Genomic DNA, 19,524 nt, shown 5'->3' on the forward strand with positions numbered 1-19,524 from the left:
AGTAATCCTATGAGAGAAAATTGTATATAGTGCTGATAATCATACGCAGAAGTTAGTATTTAATCGTATACAATGCCGACTGACTCCAGACAGATTTACGTTTTTTAGTTTTAAATCGTAAGAAATTATGAAATAAATCACTTTCAGTCACACATAATCTTATATCTATACTTACAGGGTGACAAAAAAGTCCGGTCACACAGGAAAATCTCAATATTTCAAAGAATAAGAAGAAAATCTGAATCTGGCTTTCATAGCTTTATTCAGTAACTCATAAAGATACTTCACAGACGATATCTTGGAATTACACCACCTTTCTCTGATCGAACCAGCTTCAGACGTCTCGGAAAGTCGTCGCAAGCGGCGCGCACGTGCTCCATCGGCATCTCGTCCCAGATTTTCGTGATAACTCGTTTGAATTGCTCCAAATTTGTTATTTTATAGTCGTTCAGCTTCGACATCATGTATCCCCACACGAAATAATCCAGTGGATTCAGATCCGGAGACGACGGAGGCCTTTCATTCTTCGAAATGAAATCGGTCAAGTTTTCCTCACACCACGCCTGAACAACCTTTGCGGTGTGGGATGGGGCGCCATCTTGCTGGAAACAGTAGTACAGCTTGAGGCAGAAGATTTTTATTCAAAACCGTGTCCAGGTAGTACGCTGCGTTGATTTTGACCCCGTTATCGATAAAAATAAGAGGCAGTTTACCTCTCTTGCAAATGGCTTCCCAAACCATCACTGACGTCTTATTTTGGAACCGGGAAACGTTCAGCTTGTCCGCAGGAGCTTGTTGGAGGCTCACACTCCAAACTCGATCATTTTGGCGATTGACTATTTGCTCCAAAACGAACAGCTTCTCGTCCGAAAAAATAATCTCGTCATCTGCGCGCCAACCGAGCAACTCCCGCGACCGTTGGTACCTCTTGTCCTTTGTAGCTTTGGTAACCCCATGAACCCCCTTTTTTTGTACGGTGTAGGTTTTAAATCCTTGCGCAGAAGCAGGCGGATTGATTCTCGGTTCATTTTAAGGGTTCTGGCCAGCTTCCGTGCAGATTGGGCGGGATTCCGGCGAATCCGGTCTCGTATAATCTTTTTCAGCCTTGGAGTTCTCACAGACTCCGGTCTCTAGGTACCGATTTATGGTCCGGTACACGAATTTTCGATTGATTCCGAGCGGTTTTAGGTGTTTGAATATGTGTCCGGGTTTGTACCCTTTCACATATTCAGCGATAACAGCTGCTCTTAACTCTGCCATGGCTCACAACTCAATGTAAACAAACTGCACAGAAACGAAACTCTGCCACTTTGGGCAGCAAAGTTAACCCTTTCATTTGACATATAGATGGCACCAGAGAGATGCAACGTGGCTACAGGCGACCCCAAAAAAGTGTGACCGGACTTTTTTGTCACCGTGTATATCAATGAATTGCATACTATAAATTCTCAGGGCGTATATCGCCTTCAAAACAGTAAGTAATTATATGCTTTCTTTTGCGCATCTAATGCGAGTTTGTGTGATGCAAATGAGTATGGATATTTCAATAGGAACACGAATGTACGTATGAAAATGTTGACTGGGAGGTACTACATAGTTACAGTATCTAGAAAATCGGTTTAAATGAATAAAATACTACAAGGTATACAGCCCTAAGGGTTGTATGAAATGGTGACGTAGGACTAAATGTATATATTATATGCTGCGATAAACTGTTCATAGGCAACACTACCGTTTATATTTGATGGTCGTTATTGTAAAACTAACGATGCATGAATACATGAAAATTTTACACTAGTAGTAGTTGCGAAAATTCTCAAAACTCTTATCTTCAGGCATCTATAGTTCTGAAAAGAACCGATTCTATTATCTTCAGTATGAAATTCGTGCTACAGAACGCTGATGATCACACCACCACCGGTAGCATTGAATATTTTGTTGGCCGCGCATTAAATTTGCTCTCCGCTGTGCCCTTCAGTAGCTGTGCCAGCAAAATATCCTACAGCGTACGATGGAAAGTGTTGCTACCGTATGCAAAATAAAGGTAACATGCTCCGCAGTGCCTGAAAGTTAACTCGTATGCAGCTTCCGTTTCTCAATGTCGCGTACCTCTAACAGCTATACTCCACTCCCTGTTGTGTGACAAACTAGACTGAAGCTGAATTTTCTACACGCAGTTTTTTGTACCAAGTTCAGCGTAGATTTTTGCCATTAGGGCGTGGCCTCACAGATTAGAGAAAGAGGAACAAACCAAAACACCTTCGTCACTACTTCGTGATTTTCATAAGCGTCAAAAGAAAGTTTTTGCTTTCCCGATGCGAAAAATAGGTTAACTAATTTTCGTAACTAATGTTTTACTGATAACGCTGTTCGAGTGGGCACAAAGAAACAATTCAACCGGAAAATCACTGAATTCAGCAGTGAAAATTTTTGAAATGAGGGTTATATTTTGCTGTGATAAACTATTCATAGGCAACACTACCGTTTATCTTTGGTGCGCTCTGGTCGTTATTGTAAAAATGATTATTGAGAAATAGATGAACATTTCACACTAGTAGTAGTTGTGAAAATTCTCATAACTCTTATCCTCAAGCATTTATAGTTCTAAAAAGAACCGATTTCATAATCTCATAACTCTTATCTTCAAGCATTTATAGTTCTAAAAAGAACGATTTCATAATCTTCAGCTTGAAATGTGTGCTCTAGAGCGCTGATGATCGCACCACTACCGGTAGTATTGAATATTTTGTTGGCCGCGCATAAAATTTGCTCTCCGCTGTGCCCTCCAGTAACTGTGCCAGCAAAATATCCTGCAGCGTACGATGGTAACTGTTGCTGCCGTATGCAAAATAAAAGTAACATGCTCCGCGGTGCCTGGAAGTTGACTCGTATGCAGCTCTCGTTTCTCAATGTCGCGTACCTCTAACAGCAATACTTCACTCCCTGTTGTGTGACAAACTAGACTGAAACTGAATTTTCTACACGCAGTCTTTTGTATCGAGTTCAGCGTAGATTTTTGCCATTATGGCGTGGCCACACAACTTGGAGAAAGAGGAACAAACCAAAACACTTTGTTGTGTCAAAATATGTAGGCAGTGGAATTTATTTCGTCCATGTTATTGTTATCTGTGCTCAGGAAGCAAGCCAATAACGAGGGAAATGTATGGGAAAGCTTGACCTTGGAACTTTTCACCTTTTTCCATCATTAAGCAGTAAAGCAACAATGTTGACCATTAAATCAAAAAATTGTTACACATTTTATCTATCCACCGACATATAAATGACTAAGATGCATTAAGTCGTTCGCTCGCTACAATCGTTTGAAATCTGGCGCAACATTTGCCAGTTTCATTTATAATTTCACAATGTGTAATCTAGTATAGAGAACAAAGACGTAGTCCTACGTCAAAAACAATAATTAGATTATTCGATGATTTTTTTTCCTAAAACATCCTTGCGCTTCAGACTTTTTTGTGCCTTGTCATCATGCCACTTGCCCCTAAAATCATCGAAAAAAAGCTAAAACATTCTACAACCGTTTAAGGAAAAAACCGGGAGATGTGAGTCTTTGGAAAAACATTTGTTTTTATAGGCCAAATATGATCTAAGGTAAGAACAACGTTTTCCTGTAAAATGCAACTAATAGAAGTTAAGTAAAAAAAACCTAAATTAATCCACCTAGTGGTGCAGAAAACTTTGTTATACTAACTATTACTTTATACATATTAGGCCAGTCAATTACAAACCGTATACCAACGTAAGTCCAATTTCAATAATGAATGAAATGAATTTGAAAGATAGTTTTCAGAACGTTAACCAAAGACGATCATTGAATTAATGCTTAACGTGGTTTTCGCAAATAATATGAATGTTTTCACTGGAGTACATGAGTCTTATTTTTTCGATCACAAACCAATTTTTAAATGCTGGCTAGAAGCAATTATTTTTTTTTGAGATAATCGAACGTGGGGAAACAGTAATAGAACCTGATTTCACACTAGAACAGCAAGCATGTATGTTAGTTTAATGCGGTTCTACTTATTCGCTTTATTTTCAGAAATCGCAGGACCTAGGTTTATGAATAAGCATCAAGTTTTTTTTACGAATTGAAGCAAACTTCTACAAACCTGCTCTCGAAATATAGTTCAGAATTATACAGGAAAAAAATATAGCTATTGATGAAAGTTGTCAATTTAATTCTATCTCAAATGCATTATCTGAGAATAAAGGCTTTCCACGATCTTTGAGAATTTTGGATTTTCAGAGTGTAGGCCAGAACATTATTCTTTTCGAAGGCCTAGGCTGTATGAAAAAATCCGGAATAAAGACTTTTTGAATCTTGTTGCGATAACGAGAAGTGGAATAACATGGATACTCTGTTTGCACTTAGTCTTAAATTAGAAAGCAATATTTATATCTTACATGAGCATATTGTATCATTCATAGAGATAAGTGACTTTTCACCTGCGCACACTAGTAAACGTGTAGCGCCATGTAGAGTTGCTTCAACCCTTTTTCCTTATTTTGCCGATTACGTTCATCTGCTACTTTAGATTCCTGGTCACAAATTTAAAACATAAAATAAGTGTTCAACTTAAAAATTTTCCAGCTGTTCAAAACGTAGCATTACAAACAGCGATTTATTTGTGTTTTTCTCAACGGGTGGCGCTAACACATTCGTACGTAAATAGGTCCATACATCTTTGGTAAAGCTTTTCAAAATATCTGCATCGCTAATTCTTTTACATTTGCACACTGTGGGATCAGATTTTACTACAATGCTTGACTCCCGAAAGCTGTAAATGTTTCTTACTCTTCGCAAATCTAGGTTCAACGTACAATTTAGTATATATTTTATAAGAAGTGAGCACGGAAGCTTTGGAAGATAAGGAGCTAAGTAAGCCTTGCAGCTTCTTCTAAAATCTGGTTCAAATTTTTAAGAAAAAGATAAAGGGTAATGTATTTACACCAGTTAAGACGCACTACGAAGAGTGTAAAGATTATGAAAAGTTGTCGATGATTGTTGGTTTCCTTTGAGAAATAAATAGCGATACGAAAAAAGAGGAATAGAGAAGAAGAAAGAGCAGTGAGAGAAAGAAATATACTGAAAGTAAAATATCCCATGTCTAAAATATACTTTGGTCAAAACTCTACAGTTCAAGCAACCAATAAATGATCGCACTCAGAATGATTTTCAAAGAGCTCAGGGGCTTTCATTTGAGCATGCGAACATCAAAATTGGAATAAGCGTTCTGTAAAAAGAGTACCGTAAACTGGGGTGACTTTGATGACTTTTTTGATTGTATCTTAAATATTTTCAGAATGTACTGAAAACAATATTGTTTGATATGTTTAAAATAAGTACTGGCATGCCTTGAGAAAGATTCAGTCACTATTTCAAAAGATTAGCAACAATTTTGCTGTTTTTAAATATGCTCTAAAAATTTTACACCATCATCATTCCGGGGTGACTTTGATCACTTCATTATTTTGATGAATTTGGAGTAACGCTTTGCTACTTTCACAAAATAAACAGCCTAAAACGACTTAAACGAGTTCATGAATATGGAAAGCAATTTGGGGGCCATTCACATTCTACGTGAACAGTTCATGTTGGCGAATGTCCAAGATTCATAAAAAATTTTTAGAATATATATGAATGATTATCCACTGAGAGGGAAGGTGGTCTAAAATCATCAAAAATCAGTTCACGTGAAGTATGACTTATGCAATTGTCCAAATTTGCATGTTACTTCACGTCTTGGGTTTTTGTTAAGAAGAAATATGTAATACGCTGTGGAGATTATTTGGACTCAACATTGCCTTCGAGGAAAAACTTGCAAAAATAACAATGAAATGCATTGTTATAATATTTATTCATCTTGGGAACTAATCTGGGAACAAAATAAAAAAACTTTACGTATTGCAACTTGTTGTTTTGAATCTGCTTGAACCGATTGTTTGTATGCAACAAAAATCGCCAAAAATACATTTTATTTTTAATTAATACTTTAGCATGAAAAACACTGTTCAAATAGCAGGAAATTCATGAATAGTAGCAACGCAGACATATACCCACACAATCAGTGAAGATTACGACAAATCCCAAGCACTACGAGCGCTTTTTTACCACATTTTCAAAAAAGAGGTACAGTGATCAAAGTCACCCCGGTGATCAAAGTCACCCCAGTTTACGGTATTTTTTTTATTATTTTTCTTTTATGTGTCGATTTTGATATACTACACATATAAACAACATATTTACACATACTTACGCACAGGCACACATACACAAACATACATAATTGTTCAATTCATCGATCTGAGTAAATTGGTATACAACACATGGCTCTCCGTGCCATTAATTTTGCCTTAAAAGTTAAATGTCTCTTATAAAAAATACTCTTTGATCAATATTTCAAAATCTAAGCCACTAATCAAAAATCCACTCGGTAGCATTCTGGGGGAGCACAATAGCTTTCGTTTGCGTATAAGATCAATAAAATCGGATATTGCGTTCTGTAAGAAAGGTGCGTTAGTATTTTGCGGCACATACATACAGACAACATACATACACACACACATACACACACACACATACACACGAACAGACATTGCTCAGTTCGTCGAGCTGAGTCAGATGGTATATACGATTCGGCCCTCCAGATCATGGATCTATTTTGCGTTTTTCGACCGATTTTATAACCTTTGTTTAGTAAAACAAAGGTAAAACTAAATTTTAGGCAATTTTTATATAACGTTCGCATTAAAAAAATGGACAAAAATAACCGATTTTTCATGGGTTTACCTTCACACGTACTGACGAAACTACCCATGCAGCATCAATTATAGTAACCCGTGAGTCAGCAGGATAAAATTGACATCACTATCAGTCGAACTCTATGGCGAACACAGTGAAGCTACACGCGTTCCAGCATCTACAACTTTTTGGCACTATTGGACAATCAGAGCATCGAAAGATAACCAGCTCCAAAGGATACTGAAGAGGAAGGCCGAGGGAAAAGTTACTACATCGTTGCTTGCGCTTGGTCTGGAGGTCGGTACGTCCGGCCAAACAGTGACGAAGTACCTGGCGAGTATGGACATACACGTTAGGATGCGGCAGTCAAGTCCACTGATCACGGAGCTGCAGGCAATGACGCAGAGGCAGCGGCTGAATAAGTTGGTCAAGTTGATTTTCCAGGAGAACCGCGGCATAGCGGTGGTGATGGACGACGAGACCTATCGCACCCTGGATGGCAACAACTGGCAGGGCGCATCATTTTTTATTTCTCCCATGAAAGAAGTGAGCTCCGAGGTATAGTTAAGCACCAAGTTTCCCAAGAAGACTGCTGTGGTTGATAATCAGCGAAAAGAGGATGTCAAGGCCACTCTTGTTTCGCTCCGAACTGGCAAGCTGGTGAACGGGGAAACTTATAGCACGAAGTGCTTGCCGGAAGTTGCGTCATTCATGAAGAAATACCATAGGGGCGAAGATACGATGTTCTGGCCGGATCTGACGTCGCAAAAGTTGGAGGAGATAGAGCGACTGAATATCGATGTAGTACCCAATTTGGCGATCCCGCCCAACGTCCCCAAGCTGTGTCCCATCTAGAATTTCTGGGCAAACCTGGAGCGTAAGATTTACTCCAACAATTTTGTCGCGAAAACTGAAGACGGATTGATAAATAAACGAAGGAAGAATGCGTAAACGCATGTTTCTGAAGCGAACAATCTCTGGGATTACGCCTTCCATCGCATGAGGAAGTAAAGACGTTGGCGCCGATCCGTTAATCAATGGATTGTAAGTTAGAGTCCTAGATGGAGTCGCCTTCTTGGGTGTCGGTGATTGGCACAACAACAATGGCGGAACTAGACCGTCGGAAAACGAGCGAGAATAAGAAAATCCTTTCCATGGGAAATTTATCACATTCAAATCTCTGTCTTAGTTTTTTTTTATCACCATCCCAAAAAAGTCCATTATTTTAATGCAAACGTTTATATAATTTATAATCCTGTATCCTATTAAGATATAAATTTTGTTTATTAAGTAAAGTTTTATATTTTAACTTGTTCTAAACACTTTTTTTTTTATTTAATTTATTGTAACTTATGGATAACATTTGATACTTCCAAAGACACCATTAGGCTAGGATAAAAGGGATAATTTAGCTGTTGGCGTCTTTCTGCCCACCCGTAAGGTTGAATACAACATTTGTAGCAAATTTAATTTAGTCATAACTATGGTTTATAGCCAAAGCAATTCGTTATATCTAGCGTTGTTGAAGAGTCAATTTCGTTGTTGATTATCTTGGCGATAAATACAACTTGTTGAATTTTCGTCGTTCCAATGCTTTAAGACCGAGTAGTTGACAGCGATCAGGATACGATGGAAGCTTTACAGGATCCTGTCAAGGTAGATCTCTCAAGTATCAGGTAGGTCGGCTATAAAAAAAACATGGTTTACAACGGCACGTTCCCCTAACCTCTCAAGGCAAATTATAGACATTTTTTCTGCACAGCAACTGACGAGGGCACTGACGCGAATGAATGTTCTCGTTTATAGGCCGAACTAACGAGCAATAACTTTGTTTATTTTCAAACAGCGTGTATTTTTCAAGTCCCGAGCAAAATTGAAGAGAAGTTTTCCAAATTAAAGTGAAGTTTTTGTGATAACAGCTGAGCGATGTTGATTAAAAATGGACTTAGCATCAAGCAGTAAACCAAGGTAGTTAACTAAGCCCAATCTCTTCAGGGGGTGCCCATCGATTGGCCAATTAGAAATTTTTGGATTGCTTTTTCGTTGAAAGGTGAAAGGTGATATCATGACAGAGGACAAGTCAATTCCGTCGACACCAATCAACAACCGTATAATTTGCACACTTCACTCCAAGCAGCAAGACGAAGTCGTTGAAAAATAATATTGACAGCAGAGGTCCTAAATAGCTGCCTTGAGGAACGCCTGACTGTATAGTTTTCTAACTACACCACCTACACAATTTAATTCAAATTTTAATTGTTATAAATTCTGTTTATTGTCCGTCTCAGATAAATCATTTTTAATCAAATCAAATCATTAACATCGTTTCAAAAAATCATTTTCAATCAAATTAAATCATTAAACCGTCCGAAAAAATTTATTGCTTGGCAATTTTCTCAGTATCAACGTTCTAAAAGGATTAGAAAAAGTTTTTGTCTAGCTCATTTATCCTAATTTTAGACATAACAGCTTTTATTCAAATTACAAAAAACTTCCTAGAAAGGTATAGTAATCCTCTGTGAAAACCAAAGTCTTAAATGGCATACAACGGGGCAAATGTCATATACTCGAACAATCAACATTTTCCGTACATGTATGTATGTAACGCTCTTCAATTTCATTCACTTTTCTCAGAGAGGGCTGGACCGTTTTTAACAAACTTAGTGTCAAATGGAAGGTCTAGTTTCTCCGGTTGCTGTTGAATGTTATTCACACTTAAAGGTCAATTAAACCATGATAAAAAAATAAGTGAATTGTTGATTCTATTATCTCAAAGATTTATGGATCGATATGTACAGAACTATTGATATATTGAAGATCTGTCAAACAACTTACTATGCTAATCGATGATGTTCAAATCCAGCATGTGATTAAAACATTATTTGAAATTTTCCAAAATGAAATGAAAAACTTACACTAAAAATATTTTTCACGTTATTGTTAGGTGTAATTTCCTGTACTTATTCACTTTCTGTCGTTTTGCATGATTTATGTGACAAACATAACATCTACGTGAAAATTACATGCATACTATGTTTTATCACGTGGCATCTACGTCAACTTGGCAACGTCAAACAGAATGAAGTATCGCGTGAACTCTCCGGGCGAAAATACACAGAAATCAAAATGGCGAATCTCTTGTCTGATGTTGTCTTTGAACATGAAAGGAATTTCTCGATGACTTCCCAAACAGTGAGCTTTAGAAAAACCATAAGAATCCGGCATCGAGATTTCACACAGATCCAGTTCAAATTGCAAGGAATTTCCTGAACATAAACAGTTGCAGCTAACAGTGATTAACGCCAGCGAAAGTCGCAATATCATTTTGCCATTTTGTATGTCGTTTAATTCATTTACGAATTGGCGATTTTGCAACATAGGTATTTGGATAATTTCTGAAAACTATTCCTAGTCTCAAGGATTTGGGAAACCACAATTGAAATTTATACGTTGTATAAATCGTAGAACCTATCAGACAACCAAATGCTTTTCACTTTACCGATAGTTAAATTCTACGTGAAACTCACATGAAATCATAAGGAACTCAAATGACAATCACGTAAAACCTACATAAAAATGACAGTGGAAAATATTCATACAACTTTTCCGGTAATTATAACGTGAAAAATATTTTGGGTGTACTTTTGAAAAGACAAGAAATACGTCCCCTTCATGCCGAAATACTTGAAACATAAATAAGTGGATTATGCAAACGAGTATTGTTTTCCAATTTTCAATGTTTTTTTGTACTAAGAAAATCAAATATGAAATTAAACTTCTGTGATGGACTGTTATCTATAATACATAACAATAATTGTGTGATGAAAAGCAAATTAGTAATTTACCAGGTTCTGCAGCGCAACCAGCACAAACAATAAACCAAATTACTTTGCAGAAAAAAATGACGAAATTGGATCTTCCACTAAATCTCATAAGCATCACCGAATACCACCCGGATGCTTTCGATCACTGTCGGACAGGAACAGTTTCCCTATGGCTGAAAAAATCGCAGAAAATCTCGTCTGTCACATGTTGCAGTATCTCAGATGGCTACAGGTTCTTGGTACGGAAGCCACCCGGTAAGTCACATCCGAGAAGAAAAAAAAACAACAAACTGCACCTCTTCTCTCGCTGCATTGAAAACTCACTGCTCTAGAGCATACGCGTAGCCAAGAGGGGTGACATTAGTGCAGAATTTTAGTGGTTTGATTAAATAATGATCTCCTACATTTTTTTAAAAAATAAAAAAATCAAATTTTTAAAATTTTAAAAATCTCACCCCTCGCTTTCTTTAATTCTGGCTGCGCATATGCCTTAGAGGTAAATGTGAAAAACACAATCGTAGGCTCCACATATATTGTGCCAATGAGTTTCATGCGCTTGCAATGATGGCCCGATTTGGTGTACAACTGGTTTGCATTTCACATTGTCGCCCATGGATGGCGAGTCTATAGAATCTGTGGGAAACTTTATTTTAACGTGTCATATATCACCGGTTGGGACGAACAACGACAGGGCAACTCGCTAAACGAGCAAACATAGGTGTGAGTACAGTGTCACTGACTTTTTCGCATTGCCCGAAAGACAGTGACCTTTAGTGCGAGGCTGTTTGTGATTCCAGTGACAGAAGCAGTATGATGAATGTCGCCTAATGAGCCACACTGGAAGTAGGTTACCAGAACATCAGCGGAGAGAAATTTAACGAAAGTTTTTAAGCGGTTTGAAGCTTCGGTAGCTACCTTTCGGAACGAGTTCCCGGTTTCGGTTGTACACTTTTACAGGGCCTAATTAGCGTAATAAAAAATGTCATATGCATACATTTTGTCTGAAATAAAATAACAAAGCTACTCTTTCAAGTGGTGCCAACAAGGAAAAAATGGAAAAATCTGCGGTGGTCTAGACGACTGCAGGCTAGGCCTGCGTAGAAAGATAAGACAAAAGGGATAGCATTTGCCACCTCTTTGAATCTCCCTGTCAATAAACCGAGCAGGTAGGACTAGTTCGGACAACGGCGCCGCCATGGAAGCTAACTAAACGAAACCAAAGCAAAACTCCCAAGAATGTCACCAAAGCCGAAAGTAGGCCAAGCCAAATTCCTCTGCGTAGGAATGCACTTTGTTATCTCTGTCAACGGAAACAGTTTCAAATGTTTGATCTACAACAATGTTGTTGTTCTTAGTATAAAGCTGCAAAGCACGGCAGTAAGTGGGGTAAGTTTATTGTCTCTCGAATTAATTTACGTCTACATTAACAGTGATTCCATGTTTTCGACTCCTGCGCATTCTCCGGGCGCATAGCTTACGGTTCTGTGAATCGACACAGGTGGTGCGACTCCGAACCAGGCGCGCCTGGCTAGTGCAGCGTTCTTCGCCCCAACTATGTTTGAACCGAGCAATTAATATTTATACGCATATAAACATAAACACTGTTGTTAGCAAGTTTTTCGACGCTCTTCAAACGGCATGCCCGAGAAGGTATTTGGCTGTGCGAAGGAATTCAAAGCTGTGCATTCATGCTGACAGTTAAGGGTGTTTGGTACAAATTGCACCACTAAAGATGAATGGAAGGTTAAACAAGTAGAACCTAAAAATTTGATGATGACCATTCAAATTGCATTGCATGATTATCGAATGTTCTCTGCAGCCAATGCTTCGGGTAAACAAAACAAAAGAATTCTTATTCACTAGATTGGGCCATTCACCCTAAGCAAATAATTAGCCACACCACTAAACCGTAGCTTGTTGAAGTGTCCGTTGATAAAGTGGGCTTTGTTCAGTGAAGCATTTTGTGTGCCAATGTGCTTTTAGGTTAGGAAAACACACCGGTTGAGTACTGTTGTTTAATGGAAGCATAAATTCACACCTAATGAGCTTCGTTCTACACTAGATTAGAAGTCACTCAAGGTAGTCTGTACGGAGTTCCTCTGGCAAAAGCCATTCCACTGACCGACAAAACTGCTAAATATTAATTGAATCTAAGCGGTACCATCATTAATCTGTTTTACACCGCAAATCTTATGATGAAGATCATTAGGTTATAAAACATTTATAGGTTTACAGAAATCTATAAAACTACTCACATTCATACTCGTCTCCTTCGGATGCACCATTAGTACTTTCGGTTCGAAGACCTCGTAATGAGAAACAGTCCTTTATTGCTAACTTCAATTCACTGATTCCTGCAACGATAAAACATGAGGTAACAAATAAGAAAACACGTGTACTTTAAGATTTGTGTTGAGTAATGTCGATCGATCGTTAGAAGTTGGAGCTCTCGGTATGCCGGGAACGATTTACGATTTTCTAAACCAAACGCATTACGATACCAACCGCATTACGCAATACAATGAGCAAACAAACAGCATGAAGTCGGGGCACTGCAGTGCCAATCAAGCAGCACTGGGCAATCCAGCAAGGGATGCCACGTCGGCTTTGTCTAGACACAGCAAATAGATAGGGCCCGCTGTTTGTTGTACAGAGTTGAAATTGATATCACCAGCTTAGAGCTCATTAAACCCGATGTCGGTCGGGTACGCTTCAGGTCAACGACCAAAATGTGGCTATAAAAAGTGTGCGAATTCGTTGCACAACTTGTATCTTATTGCAATTTTCGATCTATAGGATGTGTTGAATTAAGTTTCACGTTGAAGTTACGATTTGTTGCAACATCTCGTTCGATTCTTTTGCATCTATTTCAAGTGTCTAAATTGGTTATGTCGATTCGAATTCTAGCACTCCTTGAGCTGCTGTATGTTCTTCATCCATAAATATTGCACCTTATGATCGAGCTCACACCGCATTGCACTCTACCGATCGCCACATGAGTTTCGTGGAAGGTTAATTAACAAGCTTCCTCAAGAGAGAGATGCAGCGGTCTTTTGGTTTACATCTCGATCGGATGCTTCGCTAACTACCATCGCTGCCGCCAAACGAAGCCGGGCAGCCCAACCCATGAGCAAGCGCGGCAAAGCCGGCTCTTTCACCACACGCGGGACTGCTCATGGTGGTGCAAATATTAATTCAACCCGGAGCATTATGTAAATGGCACACCGCAGTTTACTTCCGACAGTAACAAACATCTCAACCAACAAGCGAAAAACTGCTGCACGCGTAGCCGCATCGTTTTCGCCGGTAGATCGGAACCTTTACCGTGTGCGGTTGGTTCGATCGGAGGGCGCATAGGCGTCAGCAAGGAGTATTTTTTTTGTATTTGAAAATTTGTTTTAGTAATTTCACCCTATTCTACCTTTACATTTTAACATCATTTCAATAATGAATCGTGCATTTATCCACCGAAAAAACTTTACCAAGTGCAGGGCTCTACATTTTCGAAGCATAACAATGAAACTGAAGATTTCGCGCAGTTATTCCGATTTGATCACGGGTTTTTCCCCGTCTGGTGTTCACCGGATCTTTACAAATGAAACTAATGCCTGTTTCAATTGATGGAGAGTGACGGAAGGAGAAACTCTTTCATTTTCTTCAGCGTGTCAATTGAAATTAGCACCTCATCGCGTAGTTTGATCACAAAGAACAGACAGACTGTTCATATAAAAAAAATTGAAAATCGTGTGTAAAAATTTGAATCAAAATACGTTAAAACACTAACGACATCTGTCCTGTGGTGCCCCAATCGATAATCGTCAGGTGACAGTGACGCTCTTAATCTCCGCTTTCAATTGAAAATCATTTCTTTTCTTTTCAAACCTTTCAGCTGCCAGAATAAAAACCAGATCATTCGAGTAGTTTTTATTTGATTCAGAAAGTGCTCAAAAATGAAACAAATGTTCATCAACTGAAACGACGGGTAACAGCGTCATTATAACCCGATAATCATCAATTGAAAATGGCTTTGCCAGGCTCTGACGATGAGGTTTATTTCCAGCTAGAATATTTCGTACATAGTAAAAATTTGCATCGGCAGATACTTTATTTTCAGTACTTGCATTTTCTAGTTGAAAATTTTTTTAACAACTTTTTGGTGGGAATTTGAAATATTACTGCCATCGTGAAAATTCAATCAAAAACAATCGATACACGCACCGTTCGGAGTGTTTTGGCAGCATTGGCTTGTTGATGTCATTAGAAACATTCATAAAGAGATCAGAGAGCCAAAGAACGTTCCGGATTCAAAGGTGCCGAATTTCGTAAATCGGGATGAGCCGTGCCATAAAACTTAACACGAATTACACGGTTTTTGTACCGAACAACATGAACCCACAAAACTGTCATGAACTCTGTCCTATCGAAACCTTTTGGGCTATGATGAGGCGCAAATTTCGAGTGATCAAAGGAGAGACGAAGGACGAAAATGAATTGATAAGAAACAAAAAAAACTTAAAAAATATACCTGAAAAATCAATGAAAAATGCAATTAAATAAAGCCCACCCAAGTACATGACCGAAGTATGTAAATTGCACAAATACTGAACTACTGTCAAAATTTAGATTTGTTTCAATATTTATAACCGTTTACCAATTAATCCAAAGTGTCGCCATAATTATCGCCTCACTCTTTATTCTCCGTGTATTCTCTCTCCATGCCTTTCCATCCTCTCTATTTTTCCACTATCTATTCCCTCTTCATTATTTTTCTCTTTTTATCCACTTCAATACTTTCTCGCTTTATTCTTTGTCTGTTTTTTTTCTGCCTCTTACCTTTCTTATTCTTTATATTTTTTTGCTTCCTATTTCTTTTAATTCTTTCTCTCTCTCTCTCTCTCTCTATTCCTTTTTTTGTACTTTTTCTTTTTAAATACAGTCTTCCATCATTTTTGTGTTTCCTCTCTTATTCTTTGTTTTATTCATGATTTTTTCTATTTGTTGTAATCTTCTGTTTTCATTTTCTTTCTTACTATAATCTCTTTATCTGTATTTCTAACTTTTTATTTTCTTGTTCCTTCATTCCTCATGGTTCCTTTATCTTTATTCTTTTCTTTTTTCCCTCTTTTCAGCTGCCACTCCGCTAACTTTTCTCTCTGTTACTTTTTTTTGCTATCAACTTTCCTCTCTACTCACTTATCTCACTGTTAACTTTTCTGCTTATTAACTTTTCTCTGTGTTCACACTTCTCACGTTCTTCTGTCTTCACGGTTTGTTCTGTTCACATTCCTCTCTATTAACTTTTCTCTCTGTTAAATCTCCTCTCTGTTCACTTTTCGTTCTGTTTACTTTCCTCTCTGTTCAACTTTCGCTCTGTTTACTTTTCCATCTGTTCAACATTCGCTCTGTTTACTTTCCCCATCTGTCAACTTTTCTTTCTGTTTACTTTTCTCTCTCTTTTAACGTCTCTTTTGTTTTTTACTTTTTTTTCTGTTCACTTTTCTCTCGGTTCACGTTTTGTCATATTCACATTCCCCTCTGTTCACTTTTTTCTTCGTTCACTCTCTTCTCTGTTCAGTTTTGTCTCCATTTACGTTTGTTTCAGTTTTCTTTTCGCTGTCTGTTGACTTCTCTCTCTTTTCACTGTTTTCCTGATCACTTTTTTCTCTGTTCACTTTTCTTTCTGTTCACTTCACGTTCTGTTCACATTCCTCTTTATTAACTTTTTTTCTTTGTTCAGTCTTCTCTGTGTTTCCTTTTCGTTCTGTTTACTTTTCTCTCATTTCACTTTTCGCTCTGTTTACTTTTCACTCGCTCTTAACTTCTGTTTTTTTTTCACTTTCCTCTCTGTTTAGTTTTCGTTCTGTTCGCATTTCTCCCTGTGCATTTTTTTTGTTCACTCTTCTCTTTGTTCTCTTCTTCTACTTCTCTCTCTATTTACTTTTTTCACTATTAGCTTTTCGTTCTGTTCACTTTGTTTACTTTTCTCTCTGTTCTCTGAAATTCTGTAACTTTTCCCTCTGTTATCTTTTCTGCCTGTTCATTTTTCTCTTTTTGCCTCTGTTCATTATCCTCTCTTAACTGTTCTCTCTGTTCACTTCTCTTTCTGTTTACTTTCCTCTCTCTTCACTTTATTTCTATTCACTTTTCGCTCTCTTTTAATTTTCTTCTCTAGTCATTTTATTTTCTGTTCAGTTTTCTCTCTGTTCACTTTTCCCCTATGAACTTTTCTCTTTGTTCACTCTTCTCTCTGTTCACTTTTTCACTTCCCTCTCTATTAACTTTTCTTTCGGTTCAGTCTCCTCTCTGTTCGCTTTTCGTTCTTTCCACTTTTCGCTCTGTTAACTTTTCTCTTTGTTCATATTTCTATCTATTCGGTTTTTTTTCTCAGTTCACTTCTCTCTCTTCACTTTTCTCTCCGTTCACTTTTTTTTTTGTTCATTTTCCTCTCTTTTTATTTTCCTTTCTATTTGCTTCCGTCTGTGTCCACACACCTCTCTATATATTTTTTCTGTTAATTTATCTTGCTGTTCACTTTTCTTTCTGTTTAATTTTCTCTTTATTAACTTTCCACTTTGTTCCCTTTTCTTTCTGTTAACTCTCCTCTCTGTTCACTTTTCGTTCTGATTGCCTACTCTCCATTTCTGTTTTTCTCTGTTTTTTACCGTGTTGGGTATTTTCGTCACTGCGACCAATTTTTTATATTTTGTGACACGTTTTTCTTTGTTTACTTTACTCTCTGTTCAATCTCTTCTCTATTTATTTTTCTCTTACTTCACTTGTTTTCCTGGTTATTTTTTTCTCTGTTCACTGTTCTCCCTTTTCACTTTTCTCACAATTCACTTCGCACTCTGTTTATTTTCCACAATTTTGTTTCAAGACGCTCCACAGTGGGGAATCGCTGGCCATCAGCCATAAAATTTTTTTTTCGTTAGCTGTTTCATAATATTTTTCCTTTTTTGCTATAACATTCAAGTGTCTAAATCCAAAATTTGGGCGCAATATCATGAAATATGAATTTTTTATGACTTTTCAAAGCTGACGTTTTTTGTCTTTTTTTAGAAAAAAAGTACATTACTTTGAAACGCTCTGTAGCTTCCATGATAGCTTGGATTTTTTTAACGTCAAAGAAAAAGTTGTTGTAAATATTGTGCAAAACAAACCCTTTTCATTAGATATTGTAAAATTTGTTCATAATAGGCCTGACACTAGAAAAAAATTTTAAAAAACGTGATTTTTTGTAAAAAAGTAGCTTAAAAGTTTAGTTGCCGCAGTTTGCCACGCTTGTGACTACATTCAAAATTTAGGTAAAAACGCGAGCTTTCAAATGCACACTGTCCGCTGCTGCGCAAAACTGCGCAAATTGTCAAAAAAGCGATAGCAGATTTCTTTATTTCTTATTTTTGAGGTTAAAATTTCATCCAGGATTAATTTTAATCATAACCATGATACCCCATTAATCGAAATTTATGATATCGAACTCAATCCGTGAGAATAAAATAAAAATTTGGGCAAAAATTACAATATTTATCAATTAAAAGTTATAAAATAAGTGTTAAATAAGAAAATAGTAAACAAATCTTTATGAAACTTGTAATTATGTCAAACTTTATCACTTTCTGCAAATTTAAAACAATATAAAAAACATTCAGCCCTTTTCAATTTATTATCATGAAATTCGCTAAACTGATTGAAGTGTTAAATACTAGCAGCAAATTCATACCATCAAACTCCGGCTAACAATAGTCCGTTTGAAGATTGCTTTTGCTCCGCACTCGTTTGCATACAAAAGTAAAGCACACATATTGCTTTATGAGAAAAAAAAAACAAAGAACTGTCGTCCCCCTTTGCATCTTTGCCTATTCATTTAGAACATTGTGTCATTCCAGTGTCTTGGTTTTCAAATTCATAAATTCGTTAAATTTTATTATGGAGCCTTCAACTTTAGCGACACCACCTAATTCAATGTCTAGTAAGTTATCAATTCATGGTGTTATACATGTATTCAAATGACCTCTTTCAACCATAGAAACCGGGTTAGGAAGATAACATATATATGAAACAATGAAACATCGAAAATTACTAGAAGAAATGAAAATTGCAGCGAAAGATATTTTTCCTGCTGATAAGTATAATGAACTTCAAATTTTCTGGAAACAATTCAACACGAGATTTAAGCGATCACAGCGGAAGATGAGGATGCTGATGATGTTTTTTTCAATTTGTAAATAGTTTGTATTACTTATGTTGTTTTAGTTTATTAAAAATATATATATATATATTTAGGCAAAATTTGTTTAGTTCGAGGGGTCGTCCAGTAATTACGTATATTTTTAATGGGGAGGACGCCCGGTGGTCCTACTTGTGGTCAAAGATCATATAATTCTATAAAAAGAGAAAAAAAGTGCCAAAAAATATTAAAAATTGGATTTCGTGCTTTATGGACGGCCCCGAACAAAAAATTGATCCCAAATTCGTGTTCAGCGCCCCAAAATTTTGTAAATACCAAGTTTTTGTCGCATTTATCGACACTTTTTTTGCTTGGCCAGCCTTTGTATGGAGTCGCCCCACTGTGCGCTCGGGGGCTGAGAAGAAATCTAAACTCGTGAAAACTGTTCAGCTTTTTATACAATTCACAAATGCAATAACGCCTTCAGGAATAAAAATGTTTAGTTTTTAAGTAAGTAGTAGATAGCATAAATAAATTCTTTTTGTGATAATCAAAAAAGGCAAAAGCCTTACATCACATAATTGTAAAATGAATAAATAAATAAATAAATAAATAAATAAAAAAAATTCTAATTCCAATTAGAAATCGACCTCGCATGCAATCAATTCATTAAAAGTTTTTCATTCACATAAAGACAGGCTTGTCTTTTTTTCTCAGAGAATCACTAGCAGAATATTTTTTACTGTGAGAACAACTACTCTCACACTGGTGGC

General features: G+C 37.1%; 1 protein-coding gene across 6 annotated transcripts in view; it reads right to left on the minus strand.

Annotated features, from left to right (window-relative positions):
* Positions 1-19,524, minus strand: part of LOC129733192 (uncharacterized) — a 163,513-nt gene that overhangs the window by 64,517 nt on the left and 79,472 nt on the right. For 5 of the 6 annotated variants that reach the window (XM_055694831.1, XM_055694829.1, XM_055694830.1 and 2 more), the window contains one exon: positions 12,840-12,938. The exons of the other annotated variant lie outside the window; for it this stretch is intronic. The gene's annotated coding sequence lies outside the window, so the exon portion shown is untranslated. The remainder of the gene's footprint in view (positions 1-12,839; positions 12,939-19,524) is intronic. 6 annotated transcript variants of the gene reach the window in all.

The sequence above is a fragment of the Wyeomyia smithii genome, chromosome 3, assembly GCF_029784165.1.
Source record: "Wyeomyia smithii strain HCP4-BCI-WySm-NY-G18 chromosome 3, ASM2978416v1, whole genome shotgun sequence".
Lineage (NCBI taxonomy): Eukaryota > Metazoa > Arthropoda > Insecta > Diptera > Culicidae > Wyeomyia > Wyeomyia smithii.